At 41.5% G+C, this 17,314-nt stretch overlaps 44 non-coding genes across 44 annotated transcripts; all 44 read right to left on the bottom strand.

Moving 5' to 3' along the window:
* Positions 1-311: 311 nt before the first annotated feature.
* Positions 312-394, bottom strand: TRNAL-UAA (transfer RNA leucine (anticodon UAA)). Its single transcript has one exon. It is a non-coding gene; the product is annotated as a tRNA-Leu (tRNA).
* Positions 395-911: 517 nt separating this feature from the next.
* Positions 912-994, bottom strand: TRNAL-UAA (transfer RNA leucine (anticodon UAA)). The gene has a single exon. It is a non-coding gene; the product is annotated as a tRNA-Leu (tRNA).
* A 117-nt stretch (positions 995-1,111) lies between these two features.
* On the bottom strand, positions 1,112-1,194 carry TRNAL-UAA (transfer RNA leucine (anticodon UAA)). Its single transcript has one exon. It is a non-coding gene; the product is annotated as a tRNA-Leu (tRNA).
* A 713-nt stretch (positions 1,195-1,907) lies between these two features.
* On the bottom strand, positions 1,908-1,990 carry TRNAL-UAA (transfer RNA leucine (anticodon UAA)). Its single transcript has one exon. It is a non-coding gene; the product is annotated as a tRNA-Leu (tRNA).
* Positions 1,991-2,502: 512 nt separating this feature from the next.
* On the bottom strand, positions 2,503-2,585 carry TRNAL-UAA (transfer RNA leucine (anticodon UAA)). Its single transcript has one exon. It is a non-coding gene; the product is annotated as a tRNA-Leu (tRNA).
* Positions 2,586-3,102: 517 nt separating this feature from the next.
* TRNAL-UAA (transfer RNA leucine (anticodon UAA)) lies at positions 3,103-3,185 on the bottom strand. The gene has a single exon. It is a non-coding gene; the product is annotated as a tRNA-Leu (tRNA).
* A 117-nt stretch (positions 3,186-3,302) lies between these two features.
* On the bottom strand, positions 3,303-3,385 carry TRNAL-UAA (transfer RNA leucine (anticodon UAA)). Its single transcript has one exon. It is a non-coding gene; the product is annotated as a tRNA-Leu (tRNA).
* A 117-nt stretch (positions 3,386-3,502) lies between these two features.
* TRNAL-UAA (transfer RNA leucine (anticodon UAA)) lies at positions 3,503-3,585 on the bottom strand. The gene has a single exon. It is a non-coding gene; the product is annotated as a tRNA-Leu (tRNA).
* A 117-nt stretch (positions 3,586-3,702) lies between these two features.
* TRNAL-UAA (transfer RNA leucine (anticodon UAA)) lies at positions 3,703-3,785 on the bottom strand. The gene has a single exon. It is a non-coding gene; the product is annotated as a tRNA-Leu (tRNA).
* A 117-nt stretch (positions 3,786-3,902) lies between these two features.
* TRNAL-UAA (transfer RNA leucine (anticodon UAA)) lies at positions 3,903-3,985 on the bottom strand. Its single transcript has one exon. It is a non-coding gene; the product is annotated as a tRNA-Leu (tRNA).
* Positions 3,986-4,101: 116 nt separating this feature from the next.
* TRNAL-UAA (transfer RNA leucine (anticodon UAA)) lies at positions 4,102-4,184 on the bottom strand. The gene has a single exon. It is a non-coding gene; the product is annotated as a tRNA-Leu (tRNA).
* A 117-nt stretch (positions 4,185-4,301) lies between these two features.
* On the bottom strand, positions 4,302-4,384 carry TRNAL-UAA (transfer RNA leucine (anticodon UAA)). Its single transcript has one exon. It is a non-coding gene; the product is annotated as a tRNA-Leu (tRNA).
* A 317-nt stretch (positions 4,385-4,701) lies between these two features.
* On the bottom strand, positions 4,702-4,784 carry TRNAL-UAA (transfer RNA leucine (anticodon UAA)). Its single transcript has one exon. It is a non-coding gene; the product is annotated as a tRNA-Leu (tRNA).
* A 117-nt stretch (positions 4,785-4,901) lies between these two features.
* On the bottom strand, positions 4,902-4,984 carry TRNAL-UAA (transfer RNA leucine (anticodon UAA)). Its single transcript has one exon. It is a non-coding gene; the product is annotated as a tRNA-Leu (tRNA).
* Positions 4,985-5,700: 716 nt separating this feature from the next.
* Positions 5,701-5,783, bottom strand: TRNAL-UAA (transfer RNA leucine (anticodon UAA)). The gene has a single exon. It is a non-coding gene; the product is annotated as a tRNA-Leu (tRNA).
* A 115-nt stretch (positions 5,784-5,898) lies between these two features.
* On the bottom strand, positions 5,899-5,981 carry TRNAL-UAA (transfer RNA leucine (anticodon UAA)). The gene has a single exon. It is a non-coding gene; the product is annotated as a tRNA-Leu (tRNA).
* Positions 5,982-6,092: 111 nt separating this feature from the next.
* Positions 6,093-6,175, bottom strand: TRNAL-UAA (transfer RNA leucine (anticodon UAA)). The gene has a single exon. It is a non-coding gene; the product is annotated as a tRNA-Leu (tRNA).
* A 117-nt stretch (positions 6,176-6,292) lies between these two features.
* TRNAL-UAA (transfer RNA leucine (anticodon UAA)) lies at positions 6,293-6,375 on the bottom strand. Its single transcript has one exon. It is a non-coding gene; the product is annotated as a tRNA-Leu (tRNA).
* A 518-nt stretch (positions 6,376-6,893) lies between these two features.
* Positions 6,894-6,976, bottom strand: TRNAL-UAA (transfer RNA leucine (anticodon UAA)). The gene has a single exon. It is a non-coding gene; the product is annotated as a tRNA-Leu (tRNA).
* A 317-nt stretch (positions 6,977-7,293) lies between these two features.
* On the bottom strand, positions 7,294-7,376 carry TRNAL-UAA (transfer RNA leucine (anticodon UAA)). Its single transcript has one exon. It is a non-coding gene; the product is annotated as a tRNA-Leu (tRNA).
* A 517-nt stretch (positions 7,377-7,893) lies between these two features.
* TRNAL-UAA (transfer RNA leucine (anticodon UAA)) lies at positions 7,894-7,976 on the bottom strand. Its single transcript has one exon. It is a non-coding gene; the product is annotated as a tRNA-Leu (tRNA).
* Positions 7,977-8,093: 117 nt separating this feature from the next.
* TRNAL-UAA (transfer RNA leucine (anticodon UAA)) lies at positions 8,094-8,176 on the bottom strand. The gene has a single exon. It is a non-coding gene; the product is annotated as a tRNA-Leu (tRNA).
* Positions 8,177-8,891: 715 nt separating this feature from the next.
* TRNAL-UAA (transfer RNA leucine (anticodon UAA)) lies at positions 8,892-8,974 on the bottom strand. Its single transcript has one exon. It is a non-coding gene; the product is annotated as a tRNA-Leu (tRNA).
* A 111-nt stretch (positions 8,975-9,085) lies between these two features.
* On the bottom strand, positions 9,086-9,168 carry TRNAL-UAA (transfer RNA leucine (anticodon UAA)). Its single transcript has one exon. It is a non-coding gene; the product is annotated as a tRNA-Leu (tRNA).
* Positions 9,169-9,285: 117 nt separating this feature from the next.
* Positions 9,286-9,368, bottom strand: TRNAL-UAA (transfer RNA leucine (anticodon UAA)). Its single transcript has one exon. It is a non-coding gene; the product is annotated as a tRNA-Leu (tRNA).
* Positions 9,369-9,686: 318 nt separating this feature from the next.
* TRNAL-UAA (transfer RNA leucine (anticodon UAA)) lies at positions 9,687-9,769 on the bottom strand. Its single transcript has one exon. It is a non-coding gene; the product is annotated as a tRNA-Leu (tRNA).
* A 718-nt stretch (positions 9,770-10,487) lies between these two features.
* Positions 10,488-10,570, bottom strand: TRNAL-UAA (transfer RNA leucine (anticodon UAA)). Its single transcript has one exon. It is a non-coding gene; the product is annotated as a tRNA-Leu (tRNA).
* A 117-nt stretch (positions 10,571-10,687) lies between these two features.
* On the bottom strand, positions 10,688-10,770 carry TRNAL-UAA (transfer RNA leucine (anticodon UAA)). Its single transcript has one exon. It is a non-coding gene; the product is annotated as a tRNA-Leu (tRNA).
* Positions 10,771-11,679: 909 nt separating this feature from the next.
* TRNAL-UAA (transfer RNA leucine (anticodon UAA)) lies at positions 11,680-11,764 on the bottom strand. The gene has a single exon. It is a non-coding gene; the product is annotated as a tRNA-Leu (tRNA).
* A 117-nt stretch (positions 11,765-11,881) lies between these two features.
* On the bottom strand, positions 11,882-11,964 carry TRNAL-UAA (transfer RNA leucine (anticodon UAA)). The gene has a single exon. It is a non-coding gene; the product is annotated as a tRNA-Leu (tRNA).
* A 517-nt stretch (positions 11,965-12,481) lies between these two features.
* On the bottom strand, positions 12,482-12,564 carry TRNAL-UAA (transfer RNA leucine (anticodon UAA)). The gene has a single exon. It is a non-coding gene; the product is annotated as a tRNA-Leu (tRNA).
* A 116-nt stretch (positions 12,565-12,680) lies between these two features.
* On the bottom strand, positions 12,681-12,763 carry TRNAL-UAA (transfer RNA leucine (anticodon UAA)). Its single transcript has one exon. It is a non-coding gene; the product is annotated as a tRNA-Leu (tRNA).
* A 111-nt stretch (positions 12,764-12,874) lies between these two features.
* TRNAL-UAA (transfer RNA leucine (anticodon UAA)) lies at positions 12,875-12,957 on the bottom strand. Its single transcript has one exon. It is a non-coding gene; the product is annotated as a tRNA-Leu (tRNA).
* Positions 12,958-13,274: 317 nt separating this feature from the next.
* Positions 13,275-13,357, bottom strand: TRNAL-UAA (transfer RNA leucine (anticodon UAA)). The gene has a single exon. It is a non-coding gene; the product is annotated as a tRNA-Leu (tRNA).
* Positions 13,358-13,473: 116 nt separating this feature from the next.
* Positions 13,474-13,556, bottom strand: TRNAL-UAA (transfer RNA leucine (anticodon UAA)). Its single transcript has one exon. It is a non-coding gene; the product is annotated as a tRNA-Leu (tRNA).
* A 116-nt stretch (positions 13,557-13,672) lies between these two features.
* On the bottom strand, positions 13,673-13,755 carry TRNAL-UAA (transfer RNA leucine (anticodon UAA)). Its single transcript has one exon. It is a non-coding gene; the product is annotated as a tRNA-Leu (tRNA).
* Positions 13,756-14,272: 517 nt separating this feature from the next.
* On the bottom strand, positions 14,273-14,355 carry TRNAF-AAA (transfer RNA phenylalanine (anticodon AAA)). The gene has a single exon. It is a non-coding gene; the product is annotated as a tRNA-Phe (tRNA).
* A 514-nt stretch (positions 14,356-14,869) lies between these two features.
* On the bottom strand, positions 14,870-14,952 carry TRNAL-UAA (transfer RNA leucine (anticodon UAA)). The gene has a single exon. It is a non-coding gene; the product is annotated as a tRNA-Leu (tRNA).
* Positions 14,953-15,068: 116 nt separating this feature from the next.
* TRNAI-UAU (transfer RNA isoleucine (anticodon UAU)) lies at positions 15,069-15,151 on the bottom strand. Its single transcript has one exon. It is a non-coding gene; the product is annotated as a tRNA-Ile (tRNA).
* A 317-nt stretch (positions 15,152-15,468) lies between these two features.
* On the bottom strand, positions 15,469-15,551 carry TRNAL-UAA (transfer RNA leucine (anticodon UAA)). The gene has a single exon. It is a non-coding gene; the product is annotated as a tRNA-Leu (tRNA).
* Positions 15,552-15,867: 316 nt separating this feature from the next.
* On the bottom strand, positions 15,868-15,950 carry TRNAL-UAA (transfer RNA leucine (anticodon UAA)). The gene has a single exon. It is a non-coding gene; the product is annotated as a tRNA-Leu (tRNA).
* A 319-nt stretch (positions 15,951-16,269) lies between these two features.
* On the bottom strand, positions 16,270-16,352 carry TRNAL-UAA (transfer RNA leucine (anticodon UAA)). The gene has a single exon. It is a non-coding gene; the product is annotated as a tRNA-Leu (tRNA).
* A 119-nt stretch (positions 16,353-16,471) lies between these two features.
* On the bottom strand, positions 16,472-16,554 carry TRNAL-UAA (transfer RNA leucine (anticodon UAA)). The gene has a single exon. It is a non-coding gene; the product is annotated as a tRNA-Leu (tRNA).
* Positions 16,555-17,072: 518 nt separating this feature from the next.
* TRNAL-UAA (transfer RNA leucine (anticodon UAA)) lies at positions 17,073-17,155 on the bottom strand. Its single transcript has one exon. It is a non-coding gene; the product is annotated as a tRNA-Leu (tRNA).
* Between the last annotated feature and the right edge of the window lie 159 nt (positions 17,156-17,314).

Genomic DNA, 17,314 nt, shown 5'->3' with positions numbered 1-17,314 from the left:
ACATGTTATTTTTTCCAGAAAACGAACTTTTTTTGAGAGATTAAATTCACAGTCTCTCTCCTCGAAAAAACGGATTGAGTTTCTTTACGGAAGAAATGAAATGAAATAATTTGTCAGAAGTGGGGTTCGAACCAACGCCCTCTTTCGAGGATCAGAGCTTAAATCTGACGCCTAAGCCGCTCGGCCATCCTGACTGCGGAAATTAGTTATTTTTCAGAATACGAAGTTTTTTTAGAAAGATTAAATTCGCAGTCTCTCTCCTCGAAAAAACGGATTGAGTTTCTTTGCGGAAGAAATGAAATGAAATAATTTGTCAGAAGTGGGGTTCGAACCCACGCCCTCTTTCGAGGATCAGAGCTTAAATCTGACGCCTTAACCGCTCGGCCATGCTGACTGCGGAAAATAGTTATTTTTCCTGAATACGAACTTTTTTGAGAGATTAAATTCGCAGTCTCTCTCCTCGAAAAAACGGATTGAGTTTCTTCGCAGAAAGAAATGAACGAATGAATTTCTCAGAATGGGGGTTAGAACCCACGCCCTCTTTCGAGGATCAGAGCTTAAATCTGACGCCTTAACCGCTCGGCCATCCTGACTGCGGAAATAAGTTATTTTTCCAGAATACGAACTTTTTTTAGAAGGATTAAATTCGCAGTCTCTCTCCTCGAAAAAACGGATTGAGTTTCTTTACGGAAGAAATGAAAGGAATGAATTTGTTAGAAGTGGGATTCGAACCCACGCCCTCTTTCTAGGATCAGAGCTTAAATCTGACGCCTTAACCGCTCGGCCATCCTCACTGCGTAAACGAGCTATTTTTCCAGAATACGCACTTTTTTTGAGAGATTAAATTCGCAGTCTCTCTCCTCGAAAAAACGGATTGAGTTTCTTTACGGAAGAAATGAAAGGAATGAATTTGTTAGAAGTGGGATTCGAACCCACGCCCTCTTTCGAGGATCAGAGCTTAAATCTGACGCCTTAACCGCTCGGCCATCCTCACTGCGTAAACGAGCTATTTTTCCAGAATACGACCTTTTTTTGAGAGATTAAATTCGCAGTCTCTCTCCGCGACAAAACGGTTTGAGTTTCTTTGCGGAAGAAATGAAAGGAAAGAATTTGTCAGAAGTGGGGTTCGACCCCACGGCCTCTTTCGAGGATCAGAGCTTAAATCTAACGCCTTAACCGCTCGGCCATCCTGACAGGGGAAATTTTTTTTTCCAGAATACGAAATTTTTTTAGAAAGATGAAATTCGTAGTGTCTCTCCTCGAAAAAACGGATAGGGTTTCTTTGCGGAAGAAATGAAAGGATAGAATTTGTAAGAAGTGGGGTTCGAACCCACGCCCTCTTTCGAGGATCAGAGCTTAAATCTGACGCCTAAGCCGCTCGGCCATCCTGACTGCGGAATTTAGTTATTTTTCAGAATACAAACTTTTTTTAGAAAGATTAAATTCGAAGTCTCTCTCCTCGAAAAAACGGATTGAGTTTCTTTGCGGAAGAAATGAAAGGAAAGAATTTGTAAGAAGTAGGGTTCGAACCCACGCCCTCTTTCGAGAATCAGAGCTTAAATCTGACGCCTTAACCGCTCGGCCACCCTGACTGCGGAAACTAGTTATTTTTCCAGAATACGAACTTTTTTTAAGAGATTAAATTCGAAGTCTCTCACCTCAAAAAAACGGATTGAGTTTATTTGAGTAACAAATGAAACCGAACAACTTGTCAGGAATGGGGTTCGAAACCACGCCCTCTTTCAATGATCAGAGCTTAAATCTGACGCCTTAACCGCTCGGCCATCCTGACTGGGGAAATTATTATTTTTCCAGAATACGAACTTTTTTGAGAGATTAAATTCACAGTCTCTCTCCTCGAAAAAACGGATTGAGTTTCTTTACGGAAGAAATGAATGGAATGAATCTGTTAGAAGTGGGATTCGAACCCACGCCCTCTTTCGAGAATCAGAGCTTAAATCTGACGCCTTAACCGCTCGGCCATCCTGACTGCGGAAAATAGTTATTTTTCCTGAATACGAACTTTTTTGAGAGATTAAATTCGCAGTCTCTCTCCTCGAAAAAACGGATTGAGTTTCTTTGCGGAAGAAATGAAAGAATTTGTAAGAAGTGGGGTTCGAACCCACGCCCTCTTTCGAGAATCAGAGCTTAAATCTGACGCCTTAACCGCTCGGCCATCCTGATTGCGTAAACATGTTATTTTTTCCAGAAAACGAACTTTTTTTGAGAGATTAAATTCACAGTCTCTCTCCTCGAAAAAACGGATTGAGTTTCTTTACGGAAGAAATGAAAGGAATGATTTTGTTAGAAGTGGGGTTCGAAACCACGCCCTCTTTCGAGGATCAGAGCTTAAATCTGACGCCTTAACCGCTCGGCCATCCTGCCTGCGGAAATTAGTTATTTTTCAGAATACGAAGTTTTTTTACAAAGATTAAATTCGCAGTCTCCCTCCTCGAAAAAACGGATAGGGTTTCTTTGCGGAAGAAAGGAAAGGAAAGAATTTGTCAGAAGTGGGGTTCGAACCCACGCCCTCTTTCGAGGATCAGAGCTTAAATCTGACGCCTAAGCCGCTCGGCCATCCTGACTGCGGAATTTAGTGATTTTTCAGAATACAAACTTTTTTAAGAAAGATTAAATTCGCAGTCTCTCTCCACGAAAAAACGGATAGGGTTTCTTTGCGGAAGAAATGAAAAGAAAGAATTTGTCATAAGTGGGGTTCGAACCCACGCCCTCTTTCGAGGATCAGAGCTTAAATCTGACGCCTTAACCGCTCGGCCATGCTGACTGCGGAAAATAGTTATTTTTCCTGAATACGAACTTTTTTGAGAGATTAAATTCGCAGTCTCTCTCCTCGAAAAAACGGATTGAGTTTCTTTGCAGAAAGAAATGAACGAATGAATTTCTCAGAATGGGGGTTAGAACCCACGCCCTCTTTCGAGGATCAGAGTTTAAATCTGACGCCTTAACCGCTCGGCCATCCTGACTGCGGAAGTAAGTTATTTTTCCAGAATACGAACTTTTTTTAGAAGGATTAAATTCGCAGTCTCTCTCCTCGAAAAAACGGATTGAGTTTCTTTACGGAAGAAATGAAAGGAATGAATTTGTTAGAAGTGGGACTCGAACCCACGCCCTCTTTCGAGGATCAGAGCTTAAATCTGACGCCTTAACCTCTCGGCCATCCTGACTGCGGAAATTATTTATTTTTCAGAATACGAACTTTTTTTAGAAAGATTAAATTCGCAGTCTCTCTCCTCGAAAAAACGGATAGGGTTTCTTTGCGGAAGAAATGAAAAGAAAGAATTTGTCAGAAGTGGGGTTCGAACCCACACCCTCTTTCGAGGATCAGAGCTTAAATCTGACGCCTTAACCGCTCGGCCATCCTGACTGGGGAAATTATTATTCTTCCAAAATACGAACTTTTTTTAGAAAGATTAAATTCGCAGTCTCTATCCTCGACAAAACGGTTTGAGTTTCTTTGCGGAAGAAATGATAAGAAAGAATTTGTCAGAAGTGGGGTTCGAACCCACGCCCTCTTTCGAGGATCAGAGCTTAAATCTGACGCCTTAACCGCTCGGCCATCCTGACTGCGTACACAAGTTATTTTTCCAGAATACGAACTTTTTTTGAAAGATTAAATTCACAGTCTCTATCCTCGACAAAACGGTTTGAGTTTCTTTGCGGAAGAAATGAAAGGAAAGAATTTGTCAGAAGTGGGGTTCGAACCCACGTCCTCTTTCGAGGATCAGAGCTTAAATCTGACGCCTTAACCGCTCGGCCATCCTGACTGGGGAAATTATTATTTTTCCAAAATACGAACTTTTTTTAGAAAGATGAATTTCGTAGTGTCTCTCCTCGAAAAAACGGATAGGGTTTCTTTGCGGAAGAAATGAAAAGAAAGAATTTGTCAGAAGTGGGGTTCGAACCCACGCCCTCTTTCGAGGATCAGAGCTTAAATCTGACGCCTTAACCGCTCGGCCATCCTGACTGCGGATAGTAGTAAGTTTTCAGAAAACGAACTTTTTTTGAGAGATTAAATTCGCAGTCTCTATCCTCGACAAAACGGTTTGAGTTTCTTTGCGGAAGAAATGAAAGGAAAGAATTTGTCAGAAGTGGGGTTCGAACCCACGTCCTCTTTCGATGATCAGAGCTTAAATCTGACGCCTTAACCGCTCGGCCATCCTGACTGGGGAAATTATTATTTTTCCAAAATACGAACTTTTTTTAGAAAGATTAAATTCGCAGTCTCTATCCTCGACAAAACGGTTTGAGTTTCTTTGCGGAAGAAATGAAAAGAAAGAATTTGTCAGAAGTGGGGTTCGAACCCACGCCCTCTTTCGAGGATCAGAGCTTAAATCTGACGCCTTAACCGCTCGGCCATCCTGACTGCGGATAGTAGTTAGTTTTGAGAAAACGAAATTTTTTAAGAATGATTAAATTCGCAGTCTCTCTCCTCGAAAAAACGTATTGAGTTTCTTGGCGGAAGAAACGAAAGGAAATAATTTGTAAGAAGTGGGGTTCGAACCCACGCCCTCTTTCGAGAATCAGAGCTTAAATCTGACGCCTTAACCGCTCGGCAATCCTGCCTGCGAAAATTAATTATTTTTCCAGAATACGAACTATTTTGAGAGATTAAATTCGCAGTCTCTCTCCTCGAAAAAACGGATAGGGTTTCTTTGCGGAAGAAATGAAAAAAAAAGAATTTGTCAGAAGTGGGGTTCGAACCCACGCCCTCTTTCGAGTATCAGAGCTTAAATCTGACGCCTTAACCGCTAGGCCATCCTCACTGCGTAAACGAGCTATTTTTCCAGAATACGAACTTTTTTTGAGAGATTAAATTCGCAGTCTCTCTCCTCGACAAAACGGTTTGAGTTTCTTTGCGGAAGAAATGAAAGGAAAGAATTTGTCAGAAGTGGGGTTCGACCCCACGCCCTCTTTCGAGGATCAGAGCTTAAATCTAACGCCTTAACCGCTCGGCCATCCTGACAGGGGAAATTATTTTTTTTCCAGAATACGAAATTTTTTTAGAAAGATGAAATTCGTAGTGTCTCTCCTCGAAAAAACGGATAGGGTTTCTTTGCGGAAGAAATGAAAGGATAGAATTTGTAAGAAGTGGGGTTCGAACCCACGCCCTCTTTCGAGGATCAGAGCTTATATCTCACGCCTTAACCGCTCGGCCATCCTGACTGCGGAAAATAGTTATTTTCCAGAATACGAACTTTTTTTAGAAAGATTAAATTCGCAGTCTCTCTCCTCGAAAAAACGGATTGAGTTTCTTTGCGGAAGAAATGAAAGGAAAGAATTTGTAAGAAGTGGGGTTCGTACCCACGCCCTCTTCCGAGGATCAGAGCTTATATCTGACGCCTTAACCGCTCGGCCATCCTGACTGCGGAAAATAGTAATTTTCCAGAATACGAAATTTTTTAGAAAGATTAAATTCGAAGTCTCTCTCCTCGAAAAAACGGATTGAGTTTCTTTGCGGAAGAAATGAAAGGAAAGAATTTGTAAGAAGTAGGGTTCGAACCCACGCCCTCTTTCGAGAATCAGAGCTTAAATCTGACGCCTTAACCGCTCGGCCACCCTGACTGCGGAAACTAGTTATTTTTCCAGAATACGAACTTTTTTTAAGAGATTAAATTTGAAGTCTCTCACCTCAAAAAAACGGATTGAGTTTCTTTGAGTAACAAATGAAACCGAACAACTTGTCAGGAATGGGGTTCGAAACCACGCCCTCTTTCAAGGATCAGAGCTTAAATCTGACGCCTTAACCGCTCGGCCATCCTGACTGGGGAAACTATTATTTTTCCAGAATACGAACTTTTTTGAGAGATTAAATTCACAGTCTCTCTCCTCGAAAAAACGGATTGAGTTTCTTTACGGAAGAAATGAATGGAATGAATCTGTTAGAAGTGGGATTCAAACCCACGCCCTCTTTCGAGAATCAGAGCTTAAATCTGACGCCTTAACCGCTCGGCCATCCTGACTGCGGAAAATAGTTATTTTTCCTGAATACGAACTTTTTTGAGAGATTAAATTCGCAGTCTCTCTCCTCGAAAAAACGGATTGAGTTTCTTTGCGGAAGAAATGAAAGAATTTGTAAGAAGTGGGGTTCGAACCCACGCCCTCTTTCGAGAATCAGAGCTTAAATCTGACGCCTTAACCGCTCGGCCATCCTGACTGCGGAAATTAGTTATTTTTCCAGAATACGAACTTTTTTTGAGAGATTAAATTCGCAGTCTCTCTACTCGACAAAACGGTTTGAGTTTCTTTGCGGAAGAAAGGAAAGGAAAGAATTTGTCAGAAGTGGGGTTCGAACCCACGCCCTCTTTCGAGGATCAGAGCTTAAATCTGACGCCTTAACCGCTCGGCCATCCTGATTGCGTAAACATGTTATTTTTTCCAGAAAACGAACTTTTTTTGAGAGATTAAATTCACAGTCTCTCTCCTCGAAAAAACGGATTGAGTTTCTTTACGGAAGAAATGAAATGAAATAATTTGTCAGAAGTGGGGTTCGAACCAACGCCCTCTTTCGAGGATCAGAGCTTAAATCTGACGCCTAAGCCGCTCGGCCATCCTGACTGCGGAATTTAGTTATTTTTCAGAATACGAAGTTTTTTTAGAAGGATTAAATTCGCAGTCTCTCTCCTCGAAAAAACGGATTGAGTTTCTTTGCGGAAGAAATGAAATGAAATAATTTGTCAGAAGTGGGGTTCGAACCAACGCCCTCTTTCGAGGATCAGAGCTTAAATCTGACGCCTAAGCCGCTCGGCCATCCTGACTGCGGAATTTAGTTATTTTTCAGAATACAAACTTTTTTTAGAAAGATTAAATTCGCAGTCTCTCTCCTCGAAAAAACGGATTGAGTTTCTTTACGGAAGAAATGAAATGAAATAATTTGTCAGAAGTGGGGTTCGAACCCACGCCCTCTTTCGAGGATCAGAGCTTAAATCTGACGCCTTAACCGCTCGGCCATGCTGACTGCGGAAAACAGTTATTTTTCCTGAATACGAACTTTTTTGAGAGATTAAATTCGCAGTCTCTCTCCTCGAAAAAACGGATTGAGTTTCTTTGCAGAAAGAAATGAACGAATGAATTTCTCAGAATGGGGGTTAGAACCCACGCCCTCTTTCGAGGATCAGAGCTTAAATCTGACGCCTTAACCGCTCGGCCATCCTGACTGCGGAAACAAGTTATTTTTCCAGAATACGAACTTTTTTTAGAAGGATTAAATTCGCAGTCTCTCTCCTCGAAAAAACGGATTGAGTTTCTTTACGGAAGAAATGAAAGGAATGAATTTGTTAGAAGTGGGATTCGAACCCACGCCCTCTTTCGAGGATCAGAGCTTAAATCTGACGCCTTAACCGCTCGGCCATCCTCACTGCGTAAACGAGCTATTTTTCCAGAATACGCACTTTTTTTGAGAGATTAAATTCGCAGTCTCTCTCCTCGAAAAAACGGATTGAGTTTCTTAACGGAAGAAATGAGAGGAATGAATTTGTTAGAAGTGGGATTCGAACCCACGCCCTCTTTCGAGGATCAGAGCTTAAATCTGACGCCTTAACCGCTCGGCCATGCTGACTGCGGAAAATAGTTATTTTTCCTGAATACGAACTTTTTTGAGAGATTAAATTCGCAGTCTCTCTCCTCGAAAAAACGGATTGAGTTTCTTTGCAGAAAGAAATGAACGAATGAATTTCTCAGAATGGGGGTTAGAACCCACGCCCTCTTTCGAGGATCAGAGCTTAAATCTGACGCCTTAACCGCTCGGCCATCCTGACTGCGGAAATAAGTTATTTTTCCAGAATACGAACTTTTTTTAGAAGGATTAAATTCGCAGTCTCTCTCCTCGAAAAAACGGATTGAGTTTCTTTACGGAAGAAATGAAAGGAATGAATTTGTTAGAAGTGGGATTCGAACCCACGCCCTCTTTCGAGGATCAGAGCTTAAATCTGACGCCTTAACCGCTCGGCCATCCTCACTGCGTAAACGAGCTATTTTTCCAGAATACGCACTTTTTTTGAGAGATTAAATTCGCAGTCTCTCTCCTCGAAAAAACGGATTGAGTTTCTTAACGGAAGAAATGAAAGGAATGAATTTGTTAGAAGTGGGATTCGAACCCACGCCCTCTTTCGAGGATCAGAGCTTAAATCTGACGCCTTAACCGCTCGGCCATCCTCACTGCGTAAACGAGCTATTTTTCCAGAATACGACCTTTTTTTGAGAGATTAAATTCGCAGTCTCTCTCCGCGACAAAACGGTTTGAGTTTCTTTGCGGAAGAAATGAAAGGAAAGAATTTGTCAGAAGTAGGGTTCGAACCCACGCCCTCTTTCGAGAATCAGAGCTTAAATCTGACGCCTAAGCCGCTCGGCCATCCTGACTGCGGAATTTAGTTATTTTTCAGAATACAAACTTTTTTTAGAAAGATTAAATTCGAAGTCTCTCTCCTCGAAAAAACGGATTGAGTTTCTTTGCGGAAGAAATGAAAGGAAAGAATTTGTAAGAAGTAGGGTTCGAACCCACGCCCTCTTTCGAGAATCAGAGCTTAAATCTGACGCCTTAACCGCTCGGCCACCCTGACTGCGGAAACTAGTTATTTTTCCAGAATACGAACTTTTTTTAAGAGATTAAATTCGAAGTCTCTCACCTCAAAAAAACGGATTGAGTTTATTTGAGTAACAAATGAAACCGAACAACTTGTCAGGAATGGGGTTCGAAACCACGCCCTCTTTCAATGATCAGAGCTTAAATCTGACACCTTAACCGCTCGGCCATCCTGACTGGGGAAATTATTATTTTTCCAGAATACGAACTTTTTTGAGAGATTAAATTCACAGTCTCTCTCCTCGAAAAAACGGATTGAGTTTCTTTACGGAAGAAATGAATGGAATGAATCTGTTAGAAGTGGGATTCGAACCCACGCCCTCTTTCGAGAATCAGAGCTTAAATCTGACGCCTTAACCGCTCGGCCATCCTGACTGCGGAAAATAGTTATTTTTCCTGAATACGAACTTTTTTGAGAGATTAAATTCGCAGTCTCTCTCCTCGAAAAAACGGATTGAGTTTCTTTGCGGAAGAAATGAAAGAATTTGTAAGAAGTGGGGTTCGAACCCACGCCCTCTTTCGAGAATCAGAGCTTAAATCTGACGCCTTAACCGCTCGGCCATCCTGACTGCGGAAATTAGTTATTTTTCCAGAATACGAACTTTTTTTGAGAGATTAAATTCGCAGTCTCTCTACTCGACAAAACGGTTTGAGTTTCTTTGCGGAAGAAAGGAAAGGAAAGAATTTGTCAGAAGTGGGGTTCGAACCCACGCCCTCTTTCGAGGATCAGAGCTTAAATCTGACGCCTTAACCGCTCGGCCATCCTGATTGCGTAAACATGTTATTTTTTCCAGAAAACGAACTTTTTTTGAGAGATTAAATTCACAGTCTCTCTCCTCGAAAAAACGGATTGAGTTTCTTTACGGAAGAAATGAAAGGAATGATTTTGTTAGAAGTGGGGTTCGAAACCACGCCCTCTTTCGAGGATCAGAGCTTAAATCTGACGCCTTAACCGCTCGGCCATCCTGCCTGCGGAAATTAGTTATTTTTCAGAATACGAAGTTTTTTTACAAAGATTAAATTCGCAGTCTCCCTCCTCGAAAAAACGGATAGGGTTTCTTTGCGGAAGAAAGGAAAGGAAAGAATTTGTCAGAAGTGGGGTTCGAACCCACGCCCTCTTTCGAGGATCAGAGCTTAAATCTGACGCCTTAACCGCTCGGCCATCCTGACTGCGGAAATAAGTTATTTTTCCAGAATAGGAACTTTTTTTAGAAGGATTAAATTCGCAGTCTCTCTCCTCGAAAAAACGGATTGAGTTTCTTTGCGGAAGAAATGAAATGAAATAATTTGTCAGAAGTGGGGTTCGAACCAACGCCCTCTTTCGAGGATCAGAGCTTAAATCTGACGCCTAAGCCGCTCGGCCATCCTGACTGCGGAATTTAGTGATTTTTCAGAATACAAACTTTTTTAAGAAAGATTAAATTCGCAGTCTCTCTCCACGAAAAAACGGATAGGGTTTCTTTGCGGAAGAAATGAAAAGAAAGAATTTGTCATAAGTGGGGTTCGAACCCACGCCCTCTTTCGAGGATCAGAGCTTAAATCTGACGCCTTAACCGCTCGGCCATGCTGACTGCGGATAATAGTTATTTTTCCTGAATACGAACTTTTTTGAGAGATTAAATTCGCAGTCTCTCTCCTCGAAAAAACGGATTGAGTTTCTTTGCAGAAAGAAATGAACGAATGAATTTCTCAAAATGGGGGTTAGAAACCACGCCCTCTTTCGAGGATCAGAGCTTAAATCTGACGCCTTAACCGCTCGGCCATCCTGACTTCGGAAGTAAGTTATTTTTCCAGAATACGAACTTTTTTTAGAAGGATTAAATTCGCAGTCTCTCTCCTCGAAAAAACGGATTGAGTTTCTTTACGGAAGAAATGAAAGGAATGAATTCGTTAGAAGTGGGACTCGAACCCACGCCCTCTTTCGAGGATCAGAGCTTAAATCTGACGCCTTAACCTCTCGGCCATCCTGACTGCGGAAATTATTTATTTTTCAGAATACGAACTTTTTTTAGAAAGATTAAATTCGCAGTCTCTCTCCTCGAAAAAACGGATAGGGTTTCTTTGCGGAAGAAATGAAAAGAAAGAATTTGTCAGAAGTGGGGTTCGAACCCACACCCTCTTTCGAGGATCAGAGCTTAAATCTGACGCCTTAACCGCTCGGCCATCCTGACTGCGGAAAATAGTTATTTTCCAGAATACGAACTTTTTTTAGAAAGATTAAATTCGCAGTCTCTCTCCTCGAAAAAACGGATTGAGTTTCTTTGCGGAAGAAATGAAAGGAAAGAATTTGTAAGAAGTAGGGTTCGAACCCACGCCCTCTTTCGAGAATCAGATCTTAAATCTGACGCCTTAACCGCTCGGCCACCCTGACTGCGGAAACTAGTTATTTTTCCAGAATACGAACTTTTTTTAAGAGATTAAATTCGAAGTCTCTCACCTCAAAAAAACGGATTGAGTTTCTTTGAGTAACAAATGAAACCGAACAACTTGTCAGAAATGGGGTTCGAAACCACGCCCTCTTTCAAGGATCAGAGCTTAAATCTGACGCCTTAACCGCTCGGCCATCCTGACTGGGGAAATTATTATTTTTCCAGAATACGAACTTTTTTGAGAGATTAAATTCACAGTCTCTCTCCTCGAAAAAACGGATTGAGTTTCTTTACGGAAGAAATGAACGGAATGAATCTGTTAGAAGTGGGATTCGAACCCATGCCCTCTTTTGAGAATCAAAGCTTAAATCTGACGCCTTAACCGCTCGGCCATCCTGACTGCGGAAAATGGTTATTTTTCCTGAATACGAACTTTTTTGAGAGATTAAATTCGCAGTCTCTCTCCTCGAAAAAACGGATTGAGTTTCTTTGCGGAAGAAATGAAAGAATTTGTAAGAAGTGGGGTTCGAACCCACGCCCTCTTTCGAGAATCAGAGCTTAAATCTGACGCTTTAACCGCTCGGCCATCCTGACTGCGGAAAATAGTTATTTTCCCAGAATACGAACTTTTTTTGAGAGATCAAATTCGCAGTCTCTCTCCTCGACAAAACGGAATGAGTTTCTTTGCGGAAGAAAGGAAAGGAAAGAATTTGTCAGAAGTGGGGTTCGAACCCACGCCCTTTTTCGAGGATCAGAGCTTAAATCTGACGCCTTAACCGCTCGGCGCCATCCTGACTGCGGAAATTAGTTATTTTTCAGAATACGAACTTTTTTTACAAAGATTAAATTCACAGTCTCTCTCCTCGAAAAAACGGATTGAGTTTCTTTACGGAAGAAATGAATGGAATGAATCTGTTAGAAGTGGGATTCGAACCCACGCCCTCTTTCGAGAATCAGAGCTTAAATCTGACGCCTTAACCGCTCGGCCATCCTGACTGCGGAAAATAGTTATTTTTCCAGAATACGAATTTTTTTTGAGAGATCAAATTCGCAGTCTCTCTCTTCGAAAAAACGGATAGGGTTTCTTTGCGCAAGAAATGAAAAGAAAGAATTTGTCAAAAGTGGGGTTCGAACTCACGCCCTCTTTCGAGGAACAGAGCTTAAATCTGACGCCTTAACCGCTCGGCCATCCTGACTGCGGAAATTAGTTATTTTTCAGAATACGAACTTTTTTTAGAAAGATTAAATTCGCAGTCACTCTCTTCGAAAAAACCGATAGGGTTTCTTTGCGCAAGAAATGAAAAGAAAGAATTTGTCAAAAGTGCTGTTCGAACCCACGCCCTCTTTCGAAGATCAGAGCTTAAATCTGACGCCTTAACCGCTTGGCCATCCTGACTGCGGAAATTAGTTATTTTTCAGAATACGAACTTTTTTTAGAAAGATTAAATTCGCAGTCACTCTCTTCGAAAAAACGGATAGGGTTTCTTTGCGCAAGAAATGAAAAGAAAGAATTTGTCAAAAGTGGGGTTCGAACCCACGCCCTCTTTCGAAGATCAGAGCTTAAATCTGACGCCTTAACCGCTCGGCCATCCTGACTGCGGAAATAAGTTATTTTTCAGAATACGTTTTTTTTTACAAAGATTAAATTCACAGTCTCTCTCCTCGAAAAAACGGATTGAGTTTCTTTACGGAAAAAATGAATGGAATGAATCTGTTAGAAGTGGGATTCGAACCCACGCCCTCTTTCGAGAATCAGAGCTTAAATCTGACGCCTTAACCGCTCGGCCATCCTGACTGCGGAAATTAGTTATTTTTCCTGAATACGAACTTTTTTGAGAGATTAAATTCGAAGTCTCTCTCCTCGAAAAAACGGATTGAGTTTCTTTGCGGAAGAAATGAAAAAATTTGTAAGAAGTGGGGTTCGAACCCACGCCCTCTTTCGAGAATCAGAGCTTAAATCTGACGCCTTAACCGCTCGGCCATCCTGACTGCGGAAATTAGTTATTTTTCCAGAATACGAACTTTTTTTGAGAGATCAAATTCGCAGTCTCTCTCCTCGACAAAACGGAATGAGTTTCTTTACGGAAAAAATGAATGGAATGAATCTGTTAGATGTGGGATTCGAACCCACGCCCTCTTTCGAGAATCAGAGCTTAAATCTGACGCCTTAACCGCTCGGCCATCCTGACTGCGGTAATTAGTTATTTTTCAGAATACGAACTTTTTTTAGAAAGATTAAATTCGCAGTCTCTCTCTTCGAAAAAACGGATAGGGTTTCTTTGCGCAAGAAATGAAAAGAAAGAATTTGTCAAAAGTGGGGTTCGAACTCACGCCCTCTTTCGAGAATCAGAGCTTAAATCTGACGCCTTAACCGCTCGGCCATCCTGACTGCGGAAAATAGTTATTTTTCCTGAATACGAACTTTTTTGAGAGATCAAATTCGCAGTCTCTCTCCTCGACAAAACGGAATGAGTTTCTTTGCGGAAGAAATGAAAGGAAATAATTTGTCAGAAGTGGGGTTCGAACCCACGCCCTCTTTCGAAGATCAGAGCTTAAATCTGACGCCTTAACCGCTCGGCCATCCTGACTGCGGAAATAAGTTATTTTTCAGAATACGTTTTTTTTTACAAAGATTAAATTCGCAGTCTCTCCCCTCGAAAAAACGGATAGGGTTTCTTTGCGGAAGAAATGAAAAGAAAGAATTTGTCAGAAGTGGGGTTCGAACCCACGCCCTCTTTCGAGGATCAGAGCTTAAATCTGACGCCTTAACCGCTCGGCCATCCTGACTGCGTAAACAAGTTATTTTTCCAGAATACGATATTTTTTTGAGAGATCAAATTCGCAGTTTCTCTCCTCGACAAAACGGTTTGAGTTTCTTTACGGAAGAAATGAAAGGAAAGAATTTGTCAGAAGTGGGGTTCGAACCCACGCCCTCTTTCGAGGATTAGAGCTTAAATCGGGTGCCTTAACCGCTCGGCCATCCTGACTGGGGAAGTTATTATTTTTCCAGAATACGAACTTTTTTTAGAAAGATGAAATTCGTAGTGTCTCTCCTCGAAAAAACGGATAGGGTTTCTTTATGGAGGAAATGAAAGGAAAGAATTTGTCAGAAGTGTGATTCGAACCCACGCCCTCTTTCGAGGATCAGAGCTTAAATCGGACGCCTTAACCGCTCGGCCATCCTGACTGCGGATAGTAGTTATTTTTCAGAAAACGAACTTTTTTTAGAAAGATTAAATTCGCAGTCTCTCTCCTCGAAAAAACGGATTGAGTTTCTTTGCGGAAGAAATGAAAGGAAAGAATTTGTAAGAAGTGGGGTTCGACCCCACGCCCTCTTTCGAGGATCAGAGCTTTAATCTGACGCCTTAACCGCTCGGCTATCCTGACTGCGAAAATTAATTATTTTTCCAGAATACGAACTATTTTGAGTGATTAAATTCGCAGTCTCTCTCCTCGAAAAAACGGATAGGGTTTCTTTGCGGAAGAAATGAAAAGAAAGAATTTGTCAGAAGTGGGGTTCGAACACACGCCCTCTTTCGAGGATCAGAGCTTAAATCTGACGCCTTAACCGCTCGGCCATCCTGATTGCGTAAACAAGTTATTTTTCCAGAATACGAACTTTTATTGAGAGATTAAATTCGCAGTCTCTCTACTCGACAAAACGGTTTGAGTTTCTTTGCGGAAGAAAGGAAAGGAAAGAATTTGTCAGAAGTGGGGTTCGAACCAACGCCCTCTTTCGAGGATCAGAGCTTATATATGACGTCTTAACCACTCGGCCATCCTGACTGCGGAAAATAGTTATTTTCCAGAATACGAACTTTTTAGAAAGATTAAATTCGAAGTCTCTCTCCTCGAAAAAACGGATAGGGTTTCTTTGCGGAAGAAATGAAAAGAAAGAACTTGTCAGAAGTGGGGTTCGAACCAACGCCCTCTTTCGAGGATCAGAGCTTAAATCTGACGCCTTAACCGTTCGGCCATCCTGACTGCGGAAAATAGTTATTTTTCCTGAATACGAACTTTTTTGAGAGATTAAATTCGCAGTCTCTCTCCTCGAAAAAACGGATTGAGTTTCTTTGCGGAAGAAATGAACGGAAATAATTTGTCAGAAGTAGAGTTCGAACCAACGCCCTCTTTCGAGGATCAGAGCATAAATCTGACGCCTTAACCGCTCGGCCATCCTGACTGGGGAAATTATTATTTTTCCAGAATACGAACTTTTTTTAGAAAGATGAAATTCGTAGTGTCTCTCCTCGAAAAAACGGATTGAGTTTCTTTGCGGAAGAAATGAAAAGAAAGAAATTGTCAGAAGTGGGGTTCGAACACACGCCCTCTTTCGATGATCAGAGCTTAAATCTGACGCCTTAACCGCTCGGCCATCCTGACTGCGGAAATTAGTTATTTTTCAGAAAACGAACTTTTTTTAGAAAGATTAAATTCGCAGTTTCTCTCCTCGAAAAAATGGATAGGGTTTCTTTGCGGAAGAAATGAAAAGAAAGAATTTGTCAGAAGTGGGGTTCGAACCCACGCCCTCTTTCGAGGATCAGAGCTTAAATCTGACGCCTTAACCGCTCGGCCATCCTGACTGCGTAAACAAGTTATTTTTCCAGAATACGAGCTTTTTTTGAGAGATTAAATTCGCAGTCTCTCTCCTCGACAAAACGGTTTGAGTTTCTTTGCGGAAGAAATGAAAGGAAAGAATTTGTCAGAAGTAAGGTTCGAACCCACGTCCACTTTCGAGGATCAGAGCTTAAATCTGACGCCTTAACCGCTCGGCCATCCTGACTGGGGAATTATTATTTTTCCAAAATACGAACTTTTTTTAGAAAGATGAAATTCGTAGTGTCTCTCCTCGAAAAAACGGATAGGGTTTCTTTGCGGAAGAAATGAAAGGATAGAATTTGTCAGAAGTGTGATTCGAACCCACGCCCTCTTTCGAGGATCAGAACTTAAATCTGACGCCTTAACCGCTCGGCCATCCTGACTGCGGATAGCAGTTATTTTTCAGAAAACGAACTTTTTTTAGAAAGATTAAATTCGCAGTCTCTCTCCTCGAAAAAACGGATTGAGTTTCTTTGCGGAAGAAATGAAAGGAAATAATTTGTAAGAAGTGGCTTTCGAACACACGCCCTCTTTCGAGAATCAGGGCTTAAATCTGAAGCCTTAACCGCTCGGCTATCCTGACTGCGAAAATTTGTTATTTTTTCAGAATACGAACCTTTTTTTAGAAAGATTAAATTCGCAGTCTCTCTCCTCGAAAAAACGGATTAAGTTTCTTTGCGGAAGAAATGAAAGGAAATAATTTGTCAGAAGTGGGGTTCGAACCCACGCCCTCTTTCGAGAATCAGAGCTTAAATCTGATACCTTAACCGCTCGGCCATCCTGACTGCGGAAATTAGTTATTTTTTCAGAATACGAACCTTTTTTTAGAAAGATTAAATTCGCAGTCTCTCTTCTCGAAAAAACGGATTAAGTTTCTTTGCGGAAGAAATGAAAGGAAAGAATTTGTCAGAAGTGGGGTTCGAACCCACGCCCTCTTTCGAGGATCAGAGCTTAAATCTGACGCCTTAACCGCTCGTCCATCCTGACTGTGAAACTAAATTATTTTTCCAGAATACGAACTTTTTTTAGAAAGATTAAATTCGAAGTCTCTCTCCTCGAAAAAACGGATTGAGTTTCTTAGCGGAAGAAATGAAAGGAAAGAAGTTGTCAGAAGTGGGGTTCGAACCCACGCCCTCTTTCGAGGATCAGAGCTAAAATCCGACGCCTTAACCGCTCGGCCATCCTAATTGAGAATTTTAGTTATTTTTCCAGAATACGAACTTTTTTTAGAAAGATGAAATTCGTAGTGTCTCTCCTCGAAAAACGGATAAAGTTTCTTTGCGGAAGAAATGAAAGGAAAGATTTTGTCAGAAGTGGGGTTCGAACCCACGCCCTCTTTCGAGGATCGGAGCTTAAATCTGACGCCTTAACCGCTCGTCCATCCTGACTGTGAAACTTAATTATTTTTCCAGAATACGAACTTTTTTAGAAAGATTAAATTCGAAGTCTCTCTCCTCGAAAAAACGGATTGAGTTTCTTTGCGGAAGAAATGAAAGGAAAGAACTTGTCAGAAGTGGGGCTCGAACCCACGCCCTCTTTCGAGGATCAGAGCTTAAATCTGACGCCTTAACCGCTCGGCCATCCTAATTGAGAATTTTAGTTATTTTTCCAGAATACGAACTTTTTTTAGAAAGATGAAATTCGAAGTGTCTCTCCTCGAAAAACGGATTAAGTTTCTTTGCGGAAGAAATGAAAGGAAATAATTTGTCAGAAGTGGGGTTCGAACCCACGCCCTCTTTCGAGGATT

Source organism: Leiobunum rupestre, chromosome 1 (genome assembly GCF_980474605.1).
Source record: "Leiobunum rupestre chromosome 1, qqLeiRupe1.1.hap1, whole genome shotgun sequence".
NCBI lineage: Eukaryota > Metazoa > Arthropoda > Arachnida > Opiliones > Sclerosomatidae > Leiobunum > Leiobunum rupestre.
Note: the sequence above shows the minus strand (reverse complement) of the source record. Positions and strands in the feature narration are given on the sequence as shown.